The sequence below is a fragment of the Lutra lutra genome, chromosome 6 (genome assembly GCF_902655055.1).
Source record: "Lutra lutra chromosome 6, mLutLut1.2, whole genome shotgun sequence".
Classification (NCBI taxonomy): Eukaryota; Metazoa; Chordata; class Mammalia; order Carnivora; family Mustelidae; genus Lutra; species Lutra lutra.
In genome coordinates, this window is record NC_062283.1 from 10,993,152 (window position 1) to 11,010,631 (window position 17,480).

The 17,480-nt window shown below is 44.0% G+C and overlaps 1 long non-coding RNA gene across 2 annotated transcripts; it reads left to right on the plus strand.

Moving 5' to 3' along the window:
* Positions 1-480: 480 nt before the first annotated feature.
* Positions 481-11,043, plus strand: LOC125103229 (uncharacterized). 2 transcript variants are annotated; one of them, XR_007128325.1, is made up of 4 exons: positions 481-1,374; positions 1,982-2,270; positions 3,083-3,183; positions 10,599-11,043. It is a non-coding gene; the product is annotated as an uncharacterized LOC125103229 (long non-coding RNA). The 2 variants fall into 2 exon arrangements; XR_007128326.1 differs by lacking the exon at positions 3,083-3,183.
* The last annotated feature ends 6,437 nt before the right edge of the window (positions 11,044-17,480 follow it).

Below are 17,480 nucleotides of genomic sequence, written 5' to 3' on the forward strand. Positions count from 1 at the left end.
ACCACAGAGGATGGGGACCTCAATTCCAAAGGCAATGACCAGGCTCAGAGCCATAAGGGTGATGCCCAAAAGAACAGGTGAGCCAAGAAACACCACTATAAATTCTGAAAAGACCCAAAGGATGGCCCCATCAACAAAACAGGGGCAGAAATCCTGAAAGACTGGATAATAACACCAAGGAGATGTCTTTCAGCTAGAAGGGATGAAAAGCTCATACGTTTTGTGCCATCGGCATAAATGCGGCTAAAAAGCATGATGAAATTAGTAATGGGGGGGCGCCTGGGTGGCTCAGGGGGTTGAGCCTCTGCCTTTGGCTCAGGTCATGATCTCGGGGTCCTGGGATCGAGCCCCACATTGGGCTCTTCTCAGCAGGGAGCCTGCTTCCCCCTCTCTCTCTGCCTGCCTCTCTGCCTACTTGTGATTTCTCTCTGTCAAATAAATAAATAAAATCTTAAAAAAAAAAGAAATTAGTAATGGGAAGTAAAGTATGTAAATTCAAAGCCAATATATAACCAATTGAGCCAGCCCTGCGAAATGACTCACTTTAGGTGCCTTCGAAACAGAGTAACCTTTTACAATTTGATTTCCTTGTAGATGCCAGCTCCATTGATTTTGGGAGCTGCACATTTAGAAACAATTGCTGATCTTGATAATGACCCCTCCCTATGGCTCTGAAGGAGGTTTGCAAATTGTCATTTTGGACTCAGTGTGAATACAAGTTTGAATACTCACTTTGAATTGCAATTAGATTATTAAAATAAATGCATAACATGTAAGCATATTAATTGACAATAGGATATATAACTCTGGGTAGCTCAGAAATCTGCACTGATCTGATCATTGTCCTCTGCCCCTTTTTGGCAAGCTCTCTTGGAAACTAGATCATCATAGGGGGATTGGTGGGTGCGGCATCAGAATTGGGCTAGAATGTTTAATGGCATCAAATTCTGATAGGTGGATATATCCCTCCCTGAGATGGGGACCCAGCTCCCATCGGCCTCAGAGCACCTTCTCCTCTAAGTGGCGCTTAGATACACCTTACCAAAGTTTGTCTCTATGACTTTTCTTTCTCTTTGTGCCATAATCTTTTCATGTTCAGCCATTGATTTCTCAGATATTTGCCCACACAGATAAAGAGCCACTGGTCAGGAATTGCTATTTCTTTATATCAAGAGCTTCCTACCAAGTTTGAAATAAATGCAAATCCTGATGCTTTTTACAGTGTAAGAACCAAACTCAAGTACTTTCAGCCTTCATGAGAGTTAAGTCCTGTTATTTAGAAGTTAACCAGTTGGAAATTCATTGCATAGCAGCCTCTGATGAATGAACACAGTCATTCCATTTACCCGATTACAAATGTGTCCTTCTTCAAAGGTGAGTAATTTTAATTTTCATGCCTCAGCTGCTGAATCTGCAGTCTTTGCTTTTGTAACCACACACTATGCGGGGTAAACCTAGAGGCAAAGTCAAGAAAGTGGAGACTCAAGGGAACTGTTCTCCATCCTTCCCTTCCCCCCCCCCTGTTCTTGCCTCTTCTCATATATCCCTTTTCCTGCCACTCCAAACCCAGCTTCCCCTCCTCCTCACCCCAGTACATACGCGAGAGTCCCACTGAGGTATGGAGTGAGATCCCGCGTTGGGCAGAGAAAATGGCTGTGACATGCTTTCACCCTCCCCAACACTTCTCGAAGTCATGGTCCCAAACCCCATCTGCTTCCTTTGCCTCTGTCCTTGTCCCCTGCTTGCCTAGCTCACCCCAGTTACTCTTCCTTTTCATCCCTGTGTGGAAATGAAGGCAAGTGGGTGTGTGTAGGGGGTTGAGAAATTAAATTGGAGTGGAATGGACTGAAATGAACTGGAAGCCAAGAGAAGAGCCATCCACCCACTACAACAGAAACAGCCTCCGAGGAAGGAGATTGGATTGAGAAGAACCCCAGGTAGAATCCCATGACCCTATCACTTTTTTGTTTTCTTTTCCCAGCTGGACTTTCCACACTATAGGACTTCTTCCTTAAAAAAGGGAGGAGGAATGAGCCGATGTCAATGTGTGTGCTTCTGCTCAACCCAGGAGCTGAAAAGGGAGGCTCAGTTCTGGGTCCAAGACGTGTCTCTTAAAGTACCCTGCCATAGCACCTAACCCAAGGCCCTTCCTTTGGCTCGTTTGTTGGAATAGCAGGTGGCATCATGATCCAGGCCTTTCCTGGACAACGGAGATGGATAATGGTAAGAAGATTCAGCAGGGAACCTTGAATGAGTTACATTAGTCTCAGGTAAAATTTTTATTTTATACAGAGCATGTGAACACAGAAGGAAGATCAGAGAGAGATGGAGAGAGAGAGAACCTTTTTTTTTTTTTAAGATTTTATTTATGTTTTTTTTTTTTTTTTTTGAGAGAGAGAGAGGGAGAAAGTAAGCCATCAGGGGCAGGAGCAGAGAGAGAGGGACAAGCAGACTCTGTGCTGAGCATAAAGCCCAACATGAGGCTCGATCCCCCGACCCTGAGATCACGACCTGAGCCGAAATCAAGCATCCCATGCTTAACTGACTGAGCTACCCAAAGGCCCCCAGTTTCAGGTAACTTTAATGACACATCATTTCCATTTGAGTAAGTGACTAGGTGGGCAGTTATTACACAAAGGTAGCCAATCATGATAAGCTTGACACTTGACAAATAAAGCCAGTCCTGATAAAGTTGCTTTGAGGTATGTTTTCTGCTGTGCTTCTAATAATACCAAAAATCCTCCAGTATTCTTTGTGGTTATGGGCCTTGGTGGGTTACGCCTCCCTTCCAGGACATTTTCCTGGTACATTATGGCAGGCCCTCAGTGTTCGGCTATAATTGCCAACTAAAAACAGAAAGGAGGAAGAAAATTCCTACTTTAGAATCATGACAGGTTGGCAGCTGCATGGTGGGGTGAAGGCTCCGGAAGGTTTATCTGCTTCAACGATACTCATTCCCCTGCCGTGCTCACAGTAAAGCTCAGGCAGGACTCAGATGGCATTTCCATTAACACGCCCATCCCAGTTCTCTCTGTTTCTTCTGTTCTCCAAAACTGATCAGTTCGTTTTTTTTTTTTTAAAGTGTCCTCAGGCTAAAATTTTCCCTGTTTGACATCAATCCGAAGGTACATTGCCTGCAGTTTGAAGCAAACTGTAACTGCGTTTGTGTCTGCTTCGCGAAGGGTACGAGCCTACTTTTCCCATCAATTTTCATCTTTTTAAAGATTTATTTATTTTTTTAAGAGAGAGAGAGAGCACGTGCACACGAGTGGGGGGAGGGGCAGAGTGAGAGGGAGAAGCAACTCCATACTGAGTAGGGAGCCCGAAGGGGGCTTGATTCCAGGACCCCAGGATCATGACCTGAGGTGAAATCAAGAGTCAGATGCTTAACTGACTGAGCCACCTAGGAGCCCCTCAATTTTCCTTTCAAGGGTCTTCTCCCCAGCCTGCTCAGAGTCACTGAAGATGATCTGATAACAGACTTTTTCCTGCTGCATTACCTAAGGACAAGCTTCTTTCCATTTTGCTCCTATCTTTTTTTTTTTTTTTTTTAAGATTCTATTTATTCATTTGTCAGGGAGAAAGAGAGCACACGCACAATCAGGGGAAAGGCAGGCAGAGGGAGAGGGAGAAGCAGGCTCCCTGCCAAGCAAGGAGCCCGATGCAGGACTCGATCCCAGGACCTGGGATCACGACCCAAGCCGAAGGCAGATGCCCAACTGACTGAGCCACCCATGTGTCCCAAATTTGTTCATTTCAAAAAGGGAGAGTAAATAGCATGACATTACCTGGGCCAAGATAAGTCATCTAAGACCATTGTCTAAGACAATTAATATTAGCAAAACATGATAAATGAGACTATATGTCATGATAGAGAGGGAGACAGACAGGCAGACAGATAGACATAGTCATGTCCGTTTATGTTTATTTATATCTAGGCAGATCCATTCATCTCATCAGTGACTGGTTCAATTCTAAGTTTGACAAAAAGACCAAGATTTTGCTAAGGGGTCTTTCTGTGTTGTTTCCTTGCCCCTGTGGAGGACATGACTTGTCTTCTCCTTTGGAGGAGTATGGATGCTCCCTTCACACTGTAGAAACCTCCCACTCCTTCATGTTCAGTCTTCCTTTTTTTTCTTTTAAGATTTTATTTATTTATTTGACAGAGAGAGAGATCACAAGTAGGCAGAGAAGCAGAGTGAGAGGGGGAAGCAGGCTCCCCACTGAGCAGGGATTCGGGGCTCGATCCCAGGACCCTGAGATCACGACCTGAGCAGAAAGCAGAGGCTTAACCCACTGAGCCACCCGGGCACCCCTATGTTCAGTCTTCCTGATTGAAGAATTTTCCAGGCCACATCTCTGAGCTGCCACCAAGGAAGTCTATAACCTGGTGGGCTTGTTACCGGCAAGATACCTTTGAAGATCATCCCAACATCAAATATGTCTTGTCTCAGGATGGCAGAGTCTTCATGTGCTAGCATGCCAGGGTGTGAGGCCAGTCCGAGGGGGGCAGCGGGGCTGACCACAGCATGGGAGCCTGCAAGGAGGTGAGGATGCCCGAGGGGTTTTCTTGATTGCTTGCAGTACAGATGACACGCAATGTTACATTAGTTTCGAGGGTGCCTGAGTTTTCCATTGAGGAGCCGAGGGCCGTCCCGATTGTCAAAGATTCTTCTCTTATGGTTCCACACCCCAGCATTTTCCGCAGTACACGAATGGACCGTCCACGGGGGCCCCTTGCTGAGATGGGAATGCTATCCTAGTGCTACGACTTCTTCCTTCTCCTTTCCCCAACAATAAAAAGGCACTTTTGGATGAGACCATCTGGGCAGAGAGCCCCTTTCCTTCTTTTCAAGGCAACATGGAACTAAAATTTATCAGAAAGGAATAAACAAGTCACCTGGCCTTCATGACTTGCCCTAGCTAAAGCTAGTTTATTATTCTGTTGTTCATTTTCCTGGATATAAAAAGAGACGGGACAAAGGGAGACAGGATTTTTTTAAAAAAGTTGTGTCTGTTTCATCTAATTTGATGACTGTTATTATACCAAACATTAGAAATGTGTTAAGAGGAAATATTTGTTTATACCTTTAGCTGCATAAAAAGCAATATTGCTTCAGTCTTGTTGAATCAATTACTGTCTGGGCTTTCAGGAGTTGGCAAGCAATTCTGCATGCCCTCAAAAAAGAGTTGAAGTTGCAGAATTATTATTTAAAACTTATATTATTCACTTCCCCTCAAAAAAAAAAAAACCCACCCCACAAATATCACCCTTTCTGAAATCCAGATTGGACCATGGCAATAGCAAACACGTTCATTTATAACGGCTGGCACTTCCTTAGTGTCAGGGACTCCTTCGGCCATTCAGGCAGGCCCACCTTTCATAATGAAATCTATCCCTCAGATAAAGGAAAATAAACAGACTTGGGTACCCTAACGTGATTTTCTGAGTTTTGGAGGGCAGCCGCTTGTTTATTTTTTTTCAACCTGATACGTTTCCAAGGCAAAATGATTTATCTCTGTCCAGTTCTTCTTGCGAGATTCACTAGGCAGAAAGTGGATTAAGGAAGAAGTAAGGAACTGGCTGAAATAGAACGGGCAGGAGCTCTAAGGGCACCACTGACATGACGATGGCCTAAGCTGATTACTGTGTATCCTCTAAAGGAGAAAAAATCAAATTAAATTGGGGGAAAAGAAAGTGAAAAGAGAGGAAATTGCAATACTTGGGTCTAGGGGAGATTGCATTGTAGGGTTAATAGAATTTAGATGACAACATCATTTTTAAAACCAGATGGGCTTATGCCTGTAATTCCTGAATGTACTGTTCATAGGCAAGGTGTGTGTGTGTGTCTTTCTCTGATATGACACAAGGAAAAAAAATGTTCACGAATGATAATTGCCTAGTGCCAGCAGTCACATAATTCCCTTTCAAAAAGGGAACAGGGAGAAGAGCTGTTGCCAAGGCGAGCTTGGAGGCTGTGAGGCCCCCGAGTTCTTTGCTGTATCTGAGGTCCCACCCACAGCCTGTCATTTTTCTCCAAGGCACGGCTTGGCACCTGGGAAAGGCTCCCTTCCCAGCTTGATGGGGAGGAAATGCCCAGCTAGGATTCAGCATCTCCCAACACACCTTCTCCATTCACGGCGACCCCGCGGTCTTGGGAGGCTTATCACTCTCTGTGGGAGGTGCCCAGAAGTGTCACCAAGGGTTCTCAGCCTCCAGACACTCATTCCTAGGAGTGACCATGAGGAATATGAATGAGTGCCAGATCCGTGTATAGACGGGTTCTTCTCAACTTTGGTTTCACATCCCAGTAGGACGCCATGGTCAGTAGAGAGACAGGAATGGAGCTGGGGCTTCCATGGCCAGAATGGCCGGTGATCCCATGACCCACCTTATAGGAATAACAGGTAGCATTTATATAATGCTTATGGTGGGCCCAGCCTGGGGGGAAGCATCTCACATGCCTCAGAGCAGTCCTACGAATGGGTAAGGGAAGGAAACACAGGGTGCCCACCTCTTAGGAGAGATATCTGTCTTAGGTGCTCAGTGTCTGGTGCAAACATCAGCTGCCACTTGCATCCTCCTCCTCAATGGACAGATAAAGAAACCCAAGCTGAGCTGCAGTAATAAGTAGTTGTTGGCAGGACCTGAATTTTAACTCCGGTCTGACTCCCAAGACCATTCTCTTAACTTGAATGTCTTACTGCTGCACAGTGAGTGGCAGGTGTGTGGAGCCTTGGGGTCTCTATCAGCGATGTCAGAGTAGACATGCATTAAGGGACTCAGGGAGAATTGCAAAATGAAGGGTTAAGAGAAGGTTCTGGAGGAAGAGAGGTGTGGGAAAATGGTTAGGGTTGAGTGGGCAGAGGAAGGCAGTTAGTTCAGACCTGGAGACAGTGGGTAGAGCAGGGTGGCTGGAGCTGATGGTCAACTAGAAGGCAGGACATTTTAAGGAAACTGAACTCTCCACACACTGCCAGGTGTGTGTCCTAAAAGCCTCCTCCTCACACACCCAGGCCTTCTTTTCATCAGTAGATAAAGCAATTGTATGTTTAGTCAGTCACAAAACCCCAGAGCATCACAGGACCTTGACTTGGTGCCACCTATGGGAGCAATGTTCTCTACAGGAGAAACGATTTGAGGGATGGGGAACTCACTACTTTTGGGGGAGTTGGGCTTACTGATGGACAGCTGTCATTCCAGGAAGCCTGCCCTATGTCTGCTTCTTGAGGCCCTCAGGTGGTTAAAGGTAGCTATCCTGCCCGGAGTTTCTTCCTTTCCAGGCTGAATGGCCCCAGTTCCCCCATTTTGAAACCTATCCCAATGCTTTTGCTTTGATGCAACTACCTCTTTTATAACTTCCTGGAAATTGCACGGCTTTGGGGAACAGGGAATGAGCTCCCATGAGCTCCCGTGAGCAGTTGTATTCATACATAAAGTACCAATTAAAAGGGGCAAGGTGGCTTCGAGAAAAAATGGAAAGTGTGTCACCAACACATGCGTGCAAGGAGCTAAAGTGACCCTAAGTGTTCCAGAAGTTTCAGTGGGCTTTAAGTTTTAATAACTTAAGAAGCATATTTTGCTGAAATCTTACAAAGAATACTACTGGAAACTTAAATTATTTAAATTTCCATTATACTTATTACATTTTATAAATTTTTCAACCAATTTTATTGAGAAAGAACTGACCTACCTTACTGTGTAGGTTCAAGGCATATAGCATGATGATTTGAATTTACATGTGTTGCAAAAATCAACTTTTTTTTTTTAAGATTTTATTTATTTATTTGACAGAGAGAAATCACAAGTAGGCAGAGAGGCAGACAGAGAGAGAGGAGGAAGCAGGCTCCCTGCTGAGCAGAGAGCCCGATGTGGGGCTCGAACCCAGTACCTGGGATCATGACCTGAGCCGAAGGCAGCGGCTTAACCCACTGAGCCACCCAGGCGCCCCCAACTTTTAATAATATATATATATATATATTTTTTAAGATTTTATTTATTTGACAGAGAGAGAGAGATCACAAGTAGGTGGAGAGGCAGGCAGAGAGAGAGAGAGAGGAGGAAGCAGGCTCCCCACTGAGCAGAGAGCCCGATACGGGGCTCGATCCCAGGACCCCGGGATCACGACCTGAGCTGAAGGCAGAGGCTTTAACCCACTGAGCCACCCAGATGCCCCTAATAATATATTTTTATTGTAATCTTTGTTTCGGGCCATCCTGACTATTTTCAGAGGGGATGGAGGTCCCTTAGAGCTGTGTGACTCCCTGCTCACCTGCACACAATGGGAATTTTCCACTGCCAGTCTGAGGCCGAATATAAAACGTTGGCTTGAGCCACGGGAGTCTATATTAGGAGCTAGGAAGCCAAGTGTCAGTCATCTACAGTTATTCAAGTTCCGGTTTTAGCATCACAAGCATCATGCTATTTCCATAGTCAAAGTTATCTTGTGGTCCAGGATGGCTACTGGGGTGCCGGCCATCACAGTGATATTCCATTAAAGCAGAAAGAAGAAGCAGAAGAGCAAACATGAACACTCTTCTCCTTTCTTGTAAGGAATCTTCCCAGATTTCTGACACAACCCTTCCACTTACATACAGCTCATCAGCCAAAACCAAGTCACATAAAAAATAATCTTTCCAAAGAAACTCAGGAAGAACGAACCATGGAAGACAGCTAGACTTTTTCTTCTCTTCTTCAGCTGATGTTGTATGAGAGCATCTGATTCTCTACATCTTCACCATCACTGAGTATTATCATTTTCCCCATTTTTGACAACTGACATGTGCTAAATGGTGTCATGTTATTATTTATATTGCTCTAATTACTGAAAGGGAGGAACATGCATGTGGGTTTGTTAATTACCTGTGGTCTCCTCTGGTTAAGTTGCTATTTATGTCCATGGTCATAAATTAAATTAAATAAATTAAATTCTTACTCACCTTTTTCTTATAGATTATTGAGGCCTTTCTTTATTAGAAATATAAACCACGTATGGTAGAAATACTTTCCCCAGTTTTTCATGTTTTTAAGAAGTGTTTTATGCCCCCCACAACCATTAGGATGACTATTATTTAAAAAACAAAACAAAATAACAAGCTTTGGTGAAGGTGTGGAGGAATTGGAACCCTTGTGTACTGTTGGTGGGAACGTAGAATGATATAGCACTATGAAAACCAAACTATAGTATTTCCTCAAAAAAATTAAAAATGGAATTAGTAATTCTCTTTTTAACTCATATGATTCAGCAATTCAACTTCTGGATATATGTACACCCAGGAGAAAGGAAAGCAGGGTCTCGAAGAGGTATCTGTCTATTAGTGTGTATAACAGCATTATTCATAACGGCTCTCACATAGGACCAACCCAAGTGTCCACAGACAGATCAATGGATAAACCCAAGATGGTCTATACATACAATGGAATATTATTCAACCTTAGAATAAAAGGAAATTCTTGGGGCGCCTGGGTGGCTCAGTGGGTTAAGCCGCTGCCTTCGGCTCAGGTCATGATCTCAGGGTCCTGGGATCGAGTCCCACATCGGGCTCTCTGCTCGGCGAGAAGCCTGCTTCCCTCTCTCTCTCTCTCTCTCTCTCTGCCTTCCTCTCCGTCTACTTGTGATCTCTCTCTGTCAAATAAATAAAATCTTTAAAAAAAAAAAAGAATAAAAGGAAATTTTAGCACTTGCTATCACATGGATGAAACTTGAGGACATTCTGTTAAGTGAAATAAGCCAGTCACCAAGGGACAAACTGTGTGATTCTACTTATATGAGATACCTAGAAGAGTCAAATCCATGGAGACAGGAAGTAGGTTGGGGGTTGCCAGCGGCTGGGAAGAGGGGGAAGAGGGAGCTGCTTAATGAGGACAGAGTTTTAGTTTTGTAAGATGAAAAGAGGTTTGGAGGTGAGTTGCACAGCAACATGAATGTACTCAACACTGCCGACCATACACTTAAACATGGTTATGATGGGGGCGCCTGGGTGGTTCAGTTGGTTAAGTGTCTACCTTTGGCTCAGGTCATGATCCCCGAGTCTTTGGGATGGAGTCCCATATCAGGCTTCCTGCTCAGCAAGGAGCCTGCTTCTCCCTCTACCCCTCACCCTGGTTATGCTCTCGCACTCTCTCAAATAAATAAATAAATAAATAAATAAATCCTTAAAATAGTGATTAGGATGACAGATTTTATGTCTGTTTCCCCACAGTGTTAAAATATTTTATGTCAATAAAATATTGACCTTAGCCTCATGATTAGAAGGCCTTCTTACCCCAGTGTGATAAAAATATGTCTCGTCTTTTCTCCTTCCTTGTTGGAGCGTGGGATACTGTGGTGCAGCAGATCTGGGTTTATCCCTCACTTCCTAAGACATTCTCAGTGGGTGAGCCTTCCTACGCTTCTCTCCTATTTATTTATCCTCTTTTACCCCCATTTCCTATCCCAGTCCCCCCTTATCCTCGTTCCAACGGGTTAACTATGTATCTTTTAATTCGCATATGGTTTTGCTCAATAGGTATTGTATTATGTTCACCCATTTTAATGGACATAAATGATACGGTGTTATATATCTTATTCTGCTTTTTGTTTTACCGCACACTATAGCTTTCAGGTTCACCCTTGATGTTCAGTGTCAGTTTGGTCCATTGCTTCTAAAGGTTTCTGCTCAGCTCTCTTGGCGGGGGCACATCTTACCCGTCCACTCTCCCGGCAGGGGGCGCTCCAACTGCCTCTCGCTTTGGGGCACAAACAGCACTGGGTGTCCCTGTGAGACGCAACTTACTGTACTGAAAAGAAGGACTTGTGTTCAACAAAGACTAACATAAATGAACTTAGTAGATGACCACGGAGAAAATGGAACTTGCAGTGTCTAAATTAACAAGAGAGTAATATCTAGAACACACAAGAAACCTACTCAAATCGAGAAGAAAAATACAGAAACACCAATAGAAATTGGGCAAAGAATACATGTAAGCATTTGAGGAAAATGGAAACCCAGAGAAATTAACAAGTATTTGAAGAGGTGTTCAAATTCATTAGTGATCAGAGAAATGCATTTTGCTTTATTTTTATTTTTTTAAGATTTTATATTTAATTATTTAATTTATATTTTAATTTAATAAAATTTATTATTTATATTTTAATTTATATTTTTTATATTTTTATATTTTATATAATTTTTATATTATATATATCTCTATATATTTTTATATTTTGTATTTTCATATTTTTATAATTTATATTTTGATTTAATAAAATGAATTATTTTATTTGTACGTATAGAGAAAGAATGAGCAGGAGGAGGGGCAGAGGAAGAAGCAGACTCCCCGCTGAGAAAAGAGGCTGATGCGGGGCTCGATCCCAGGACCCGGAGATCATGACCTGACCCAAAAGCAGATACTTAACCGACTGAGCCACCCAAGCACTCTGAGAAATGTGTTTCAAATCAACCTCATGCCTACTAGCATGGCGAAACCAGAAACCAGACAAAAACAAGTATCAGTGTGGATTTGCAGACACGCAACCGTTCGTGCATGGTCAGTGGGAGAGTAAATTGTACTCAGATTTAAGTACACACACACTCCTGACCCCGAAATTCCACTCCTCTACCCTCACTTTTATCGTTTGGGTTTTGGTTTATTTTTAGCACATGCTTAATCCATCTGGGATTTATTTTGTTGTAGAGTGTAAGTCTTGAGCAATATTTATTTTCCCCAAATGTTTGGCCTGTTGACTTAACACTTTTGAATAATGCCTCCCTTTTAGGCCACTGGCACTCTCTCACTCACCGACTTCTTATAGATTCCTGGGTCTGATTCCAGGTGTTAGGTTTCCCAACAGTGGATCTCGGGGCTGCCAAGAACTGACCCATTTGGAGAATGTTTAATCCCTCCTATGCTTTATGCTTTGATGTCAAGAGCCATGAACTCACTGCAGATCCAAAGAAAAACCAGTCACAGAAACCACTGGCCGTTCTTTCGTGGTACTTAGAAATTCCTGATGGATGGAGCTTCGGTTTGGGGGTGGTTATTCTTAAATGTGTCCTGATCAGCTAGCATCTTCTACTTCCATTTCTTTGACTCAAGAAGTTCGATTTCTAACCTTTCTTCCCACCCCCCCACCTCTTTCTCTTTCTCTGTCTCTCTCTCTCTCTTTCATTGAATGCCCAATTAATCCTGTTTCAGAAAGAAAGTTCAAAGTCTTGAATGGAGTGGGGAAATCAGAAAACCTCTCTGGAGATTAGCAATTTAGCAATTTGGAAATTTCACTCAGCCCAAATTAAAAAAAAAAAAAAAGTACCCTTCAGAACTGAAGTGCCCTTTGTTTCCTAACCGCAAGCCTGGTGGCACTGCTGGACTTTTTGCTCATTCTTCCTTCCTGGGCAGGCTGGGTCTGATTACCAGAAAAAAGAGGTCTGACCACAGAGGGTTAAAAGCCCGAGGAGCAGCCCAGACACCTGAAAACCGGCTTCGCATCAGGGAAATCAAGTCATAATTCCAGGCTGTGGGAAGATGTATTCTGCCTGCAGAGTGTCAGTCACTTAAGTTTTAAAAGACACAGACGGCACTTAAAGGCTGTCAGTCATTTCCTATGAAAAGAGATGAGAAACTTTTAACATATGAATTGCCAATATTTTCCGCCGTAAATTAAATAGAATTTTTTAATGTAAAAAAATTATTATTTCCCAGATTAGGCCAGGTCTTTGTCATGAGAATATTTGGAATAGCATTACCTGTCAGATTTTTTTTTAAAAAAAGATTAAATAGATGTATTAAAGCATAAAGACGAAGATCTGGTCTGACTTCCCTTAACTCATGTTGTGTAGTTAGCTTGGAGGCTGACAATGTGCTTGAGTAGGAAACTATCCTGCTAGAGAAAGTTGACAACCAAATTATGTTGTGCAATGGGGCGGCCATTAGGCTCATGGGCCTTCTTACATCTAATGAAAATTCAACAAAATGTTAGTTGGGGTCACACAAGCCACTTTTCAAGGGCTCAACAGCTCCACAAGCTAAGTGGATATTGTATTGAACAACACGTACTTAGAACATCTCTGTCACAGGAAGTTCTGCTGGATCCTGCTTGCTACTCAAAGATGGCGTGAGCCCCGGCACAGGTATCCCCCGGGAGCTAGGCAGGCTTCCTTCCACACTTGGAAGGGCTCTGTGCCTGGTTTAATGTTTTGTCACTGCCATCTTGAAATCATTCATCATCTTTGAACGATGGTCTTATATTTTCATTTGCACCGAACCCCACAAATTATACAGCCAATCCTGCTTGGGAACTTGCAACAAATACAGAATCTCAGGCCCCACCCCACACCTGCTGAATCAAAATCTGAATTTCAACAAGACCCCCTGAATCTCATGGACATGAAATCTCAAGAAACAGCATCTACAAGAGGAGTCCCCCTAACATGTAAAGTCTGTGGAACACGTTTTTTAATTGGTTAAGATAAACTTTCCACAGAGCCAAACGTATAAAATAGATTAAAATAATGACACCCATCAGGCAATGTATCGTGTCCTTGTTCTGCTATAAATAGTATCTGATTGTTTTTTGATCCCCAGAGTTTCTTGGAAGAACACCCCTGACTGGAGACACTGGGTGATGATAATTTAACCCCCATCCCATACCTAAGAAGTGACAAACCCGAGGTAAGCCAGCTTTCTTGGGAGCAGCAGATAAATGCAAGCCATGGTAATCGTGGTATTGCCCAATCTTTGTATGTGATATGATCCAACCCACATCAGCGCACATGAAAGAGCTCCCAGATTGTGCTAGGCACTTTGGCACATGACCTCGTTTGAACCTCATCGTGCCGCAGAGGACATGCCGGCTTTAACCTCATCTTACACATGAGTAAGAGAGGCTTAGATCGGATCAGTAACTTAGCCAAGCAGAAGCAGGATTTAAACCCAGGTTCAGAACCGGGTTTGGGTGGAATGAATGGCGAGCTCCTCTGAGCGGCAGTGAGCAACTCAAGGCAAGTAATTCAGCAAGATAAAGAATGTTTGAATTCCAGGTTTTTTAAACACCTAAAGGAATGCAAAATATCCATGATCAATGAACTATCATGACTTTACGTAAAAGCAGACTGGGGTTGTTGGTCTGTTTTAGAAGCCTGCATTAGCGGGGAACAGGACAGCCCACGGATCCCCGAATTGTGGGTCCACGGAGCCCCCAACCCGATGAGGAAGGTTGATAATAGTGAACAGATAGAGAGATGCAGACTTTATATACGATCTTAATTCCTGATTGTAGAGATTCTAGCAACTTTTCCTACTTTGTCTAACTAGGGTAGGATGTTTTGATGAGCATATAAAGGGCCCACATTTTTCTTTTGGTCTCAGGCTCCGAAGTGGTTTGCCCCCTGCCCCCCCGTTTGTCAGATTCCAGAGCCTGTGTTGAAAGACCACGTCTGCTGACACCAGTGGTTCTCAATTCCGGGCTGCACATTAGAATCACCCCGGGGAGCCCTTGAAATATCCCCATGCCTGGGACCCATCTCCAGAGTCCCCTTCAGTTTCTCTCGGTGGCTCAGAATGAGGCTTGACATTGGGTTTATTGTGGAACTTTCCAGCTCATTCTAATGTGTGGTCAAGGTTAACTACAACTTTGCTTCCCCTCACTGCCTCTCCTGAAGGATGACAGGAGCCTAGTACACAAATGAAACTCTCTCCGAGCTTTCTGTAAGGTGAGGTCAGCTGGAAAACACATTGTCTTCCACACTGGAAGAAGAGTCAGAATTTTAGCTATAAGGGCACCTTAGAAATCCTACATTGTTGAGCCAAAAGGACCTCTAATTAGATTGCCAGTTTGACTAATGAGAAAACAAAGCCTCAGATACCGTGTGATCTCACTTATGTGTATAATCTAAAGACCATGGAGATAAACCACTGAAGTCGCAGATACAGAGAACACATTGGTGGTCACCAAAGTCGGGGACGAGGGGAAGGTGGTCAAAAGGTACAAGCTTCCAGTTATAAAAATAAGTATGTCCTGGGCATATAATGGACAGCAGGGCAACTATTGTTAATAATACTGTATTGTATATTTGAAAGGGGCTAAGGGAGTAAACCTTTCAAGTTCTCATCATCAGAAAAAAAATTTGTTACTGTGTGGTGATGGGCGTTAACTGAACTTACCGTTCAGTTACCGTGATCCTTTTGCGATATGGGCGAATATCAAATCATTATGTTGTACCCCCGAAACTAGCGTAATGTTACATGTCAGTTATCTCCAGGGAAAAAAACAGAGGCTCAGGAAGGTGACTCCGACTTGTGAATGAGGGGCAAAGAGACAAGAGCAAAGGGCTCATCCTAGCAACCTCCTTTCAAGGCCCTCGTCAGAGAAAAAACACTTCTCTCTCCCACCAAAAAAAAAAAAAAAAAAATTAAAGCAGTCATTGGCCTTCCGCCAAATCATGAGAATTATAGTAAAATTTGTCTGTTTCATTCCATGTCTTAAAACATCTTCAGAATAAACTTGATGAATGGAGCTCCAAATCACCAAGTGATCACCCAAAGGCCAAATGTTTTGTTTCATCTGTACCGTGTTTTATAAAGTTTAATCCAACATTTCCACACGGAGAGATTTCACGTAAAATGGTAGATAATGGGCTTCTCGCGCGGGCTTGGAATATTTGGCAAGTGGGTCCACATTCCTCACAGTAACAACTGGCCGGTGTTGAGTCACGGCTGCCCGCGGTAAGAAGGTCCAAACCCTCCCCTTTCTGTCATAGCCTCCCCACCTTCCAGCTGCATTCATGACTCCAGGCTGGCTACATATCACTGCAACATTTTAAACGAAAGTTGACATCTCTGAAATGCCAGAATCCTACATCCAGCCTGTCTCATGCATTTCCATGCACGATCTGGCCAGGGGAGCCTTTGCGTTTGCAATCCCTGATCATGTCCTCAGAGGCCCAGCATCTCTCAGTGGAGACCTGAGGAGAGTCCTTTACGAAGAGCTCAGGAGGGCCGGATCTTCTGTTCTTGGCCTTCCCGCCCCATGGCTAGTTTTCAGTCATCCCAACACACACACACACACACACACACACACACACACACATACACACACTGTCAGATTTTCTCGCTAGAAAACTCTGCTCCTTGTCGTCAAGACTTTTCTTCCTGCCTGCTTGGTTCGTGCTGTTCTTCCGTCCCGGAACGCCCTTCCTCTTTTCATCTCATGTCCATTTGTCCTTCCTGGCTCAGCTTCCTGGATGATTAACCTGGCCCATGTGATTGGAAGCTTCCACGGCATCAAGTCAATAGAAGAAACAAGGTGCTGTTTTTATTTTCCCAGGCCAGGGGATAAGCGCCTTAAGTTTGCCTGCCTGTCATTCCTTTGAATCTTCCCTGATGTCCAGGAGGGTGCTGGGCAAACAGATCTTCTCAATAGACCCTGCGTGCTTTGACTCAGGGTTCCCTCTGTGGCCGAGCAGGCGATGCAACTCCCACTCGGGGCCACTAGAGGTCGCCTGTCTACACGCATCGTGCCCTGCCCAGGTTCCGTGCAGCACACACATTACCAGAGCCTCTGGAAGTAGGGCAGGCTCATTTATTTCCTCTCCAACACAGCCTCGGGCCATCAGAGCTTCTGATGTCAGGGTCCCCGCCGTGCAAACTGCGGAATGAAAACACTGCAAATAAGAAAGGTCACCACATCCTCTCTACACATTTACTTCTCACCTGAAATCTCCCCTCCGCTTAGCAACATCCCAGCTCAGGGTCTGAATATTTTTCCCCACTCAATATTCTGGCAGGAGGGAGAAGCACGCTGTGACTATGGTGCATACGTGTGTGTGTGTGTGTGTGTGTGTGTGTGTGTGTGTGTGTGTGTTTACAGATTATTGCATCAGATCCGTGGCCCGGCGACGTGTCAGGAAGGGTTTCCATCCACCCTCTTCTCCTCCAATCCCTGCGAAGTTTCTGACCAGGGCATGGATGCTCTGATTCTGTTCTGCTTTGGCTTCCGCTGGTCTCTAGAATAAGAGATTAACCTTTTAAGACACGGCCCTTATCAAATGGCCAGTCTTAATTTAGTGGCAGTCAGGTTTTATTTGAAAAACTTAGTGAGCCCAGAGCAACAATAGACAGGGAGCACAGTAGGTCTGAAAATGGGACAGATGCCACAGAGGAGGGGAGGGCAGAAGTGTAGGTACCTAAGATAAGCCAAGTGCCCAGCAGGGTGTCATGTTGGCATCGCAGACCATGATGCTGACATTAGCTGAGTCACAGCCATTGTAAAGTCTTAGCAAGGGAATATGTTCATCACAGAGATTTAAATGGAAGCCCAGACCCAGGGAAGAAAGCTAGCATGTAGCTCGGCTTGGAATAGTGAAGACCTTGGAATCAAAGCCCTAAGAGTAAGGTTTGTAAGCAGGGCTAGCATGTTTCAAGCCACTGGCAGATTCTAAGTAGCATTCAGACCCGCTGACAAACTCTCTTTTTTTAAGATTTATGTATTTATTTTTAGAGC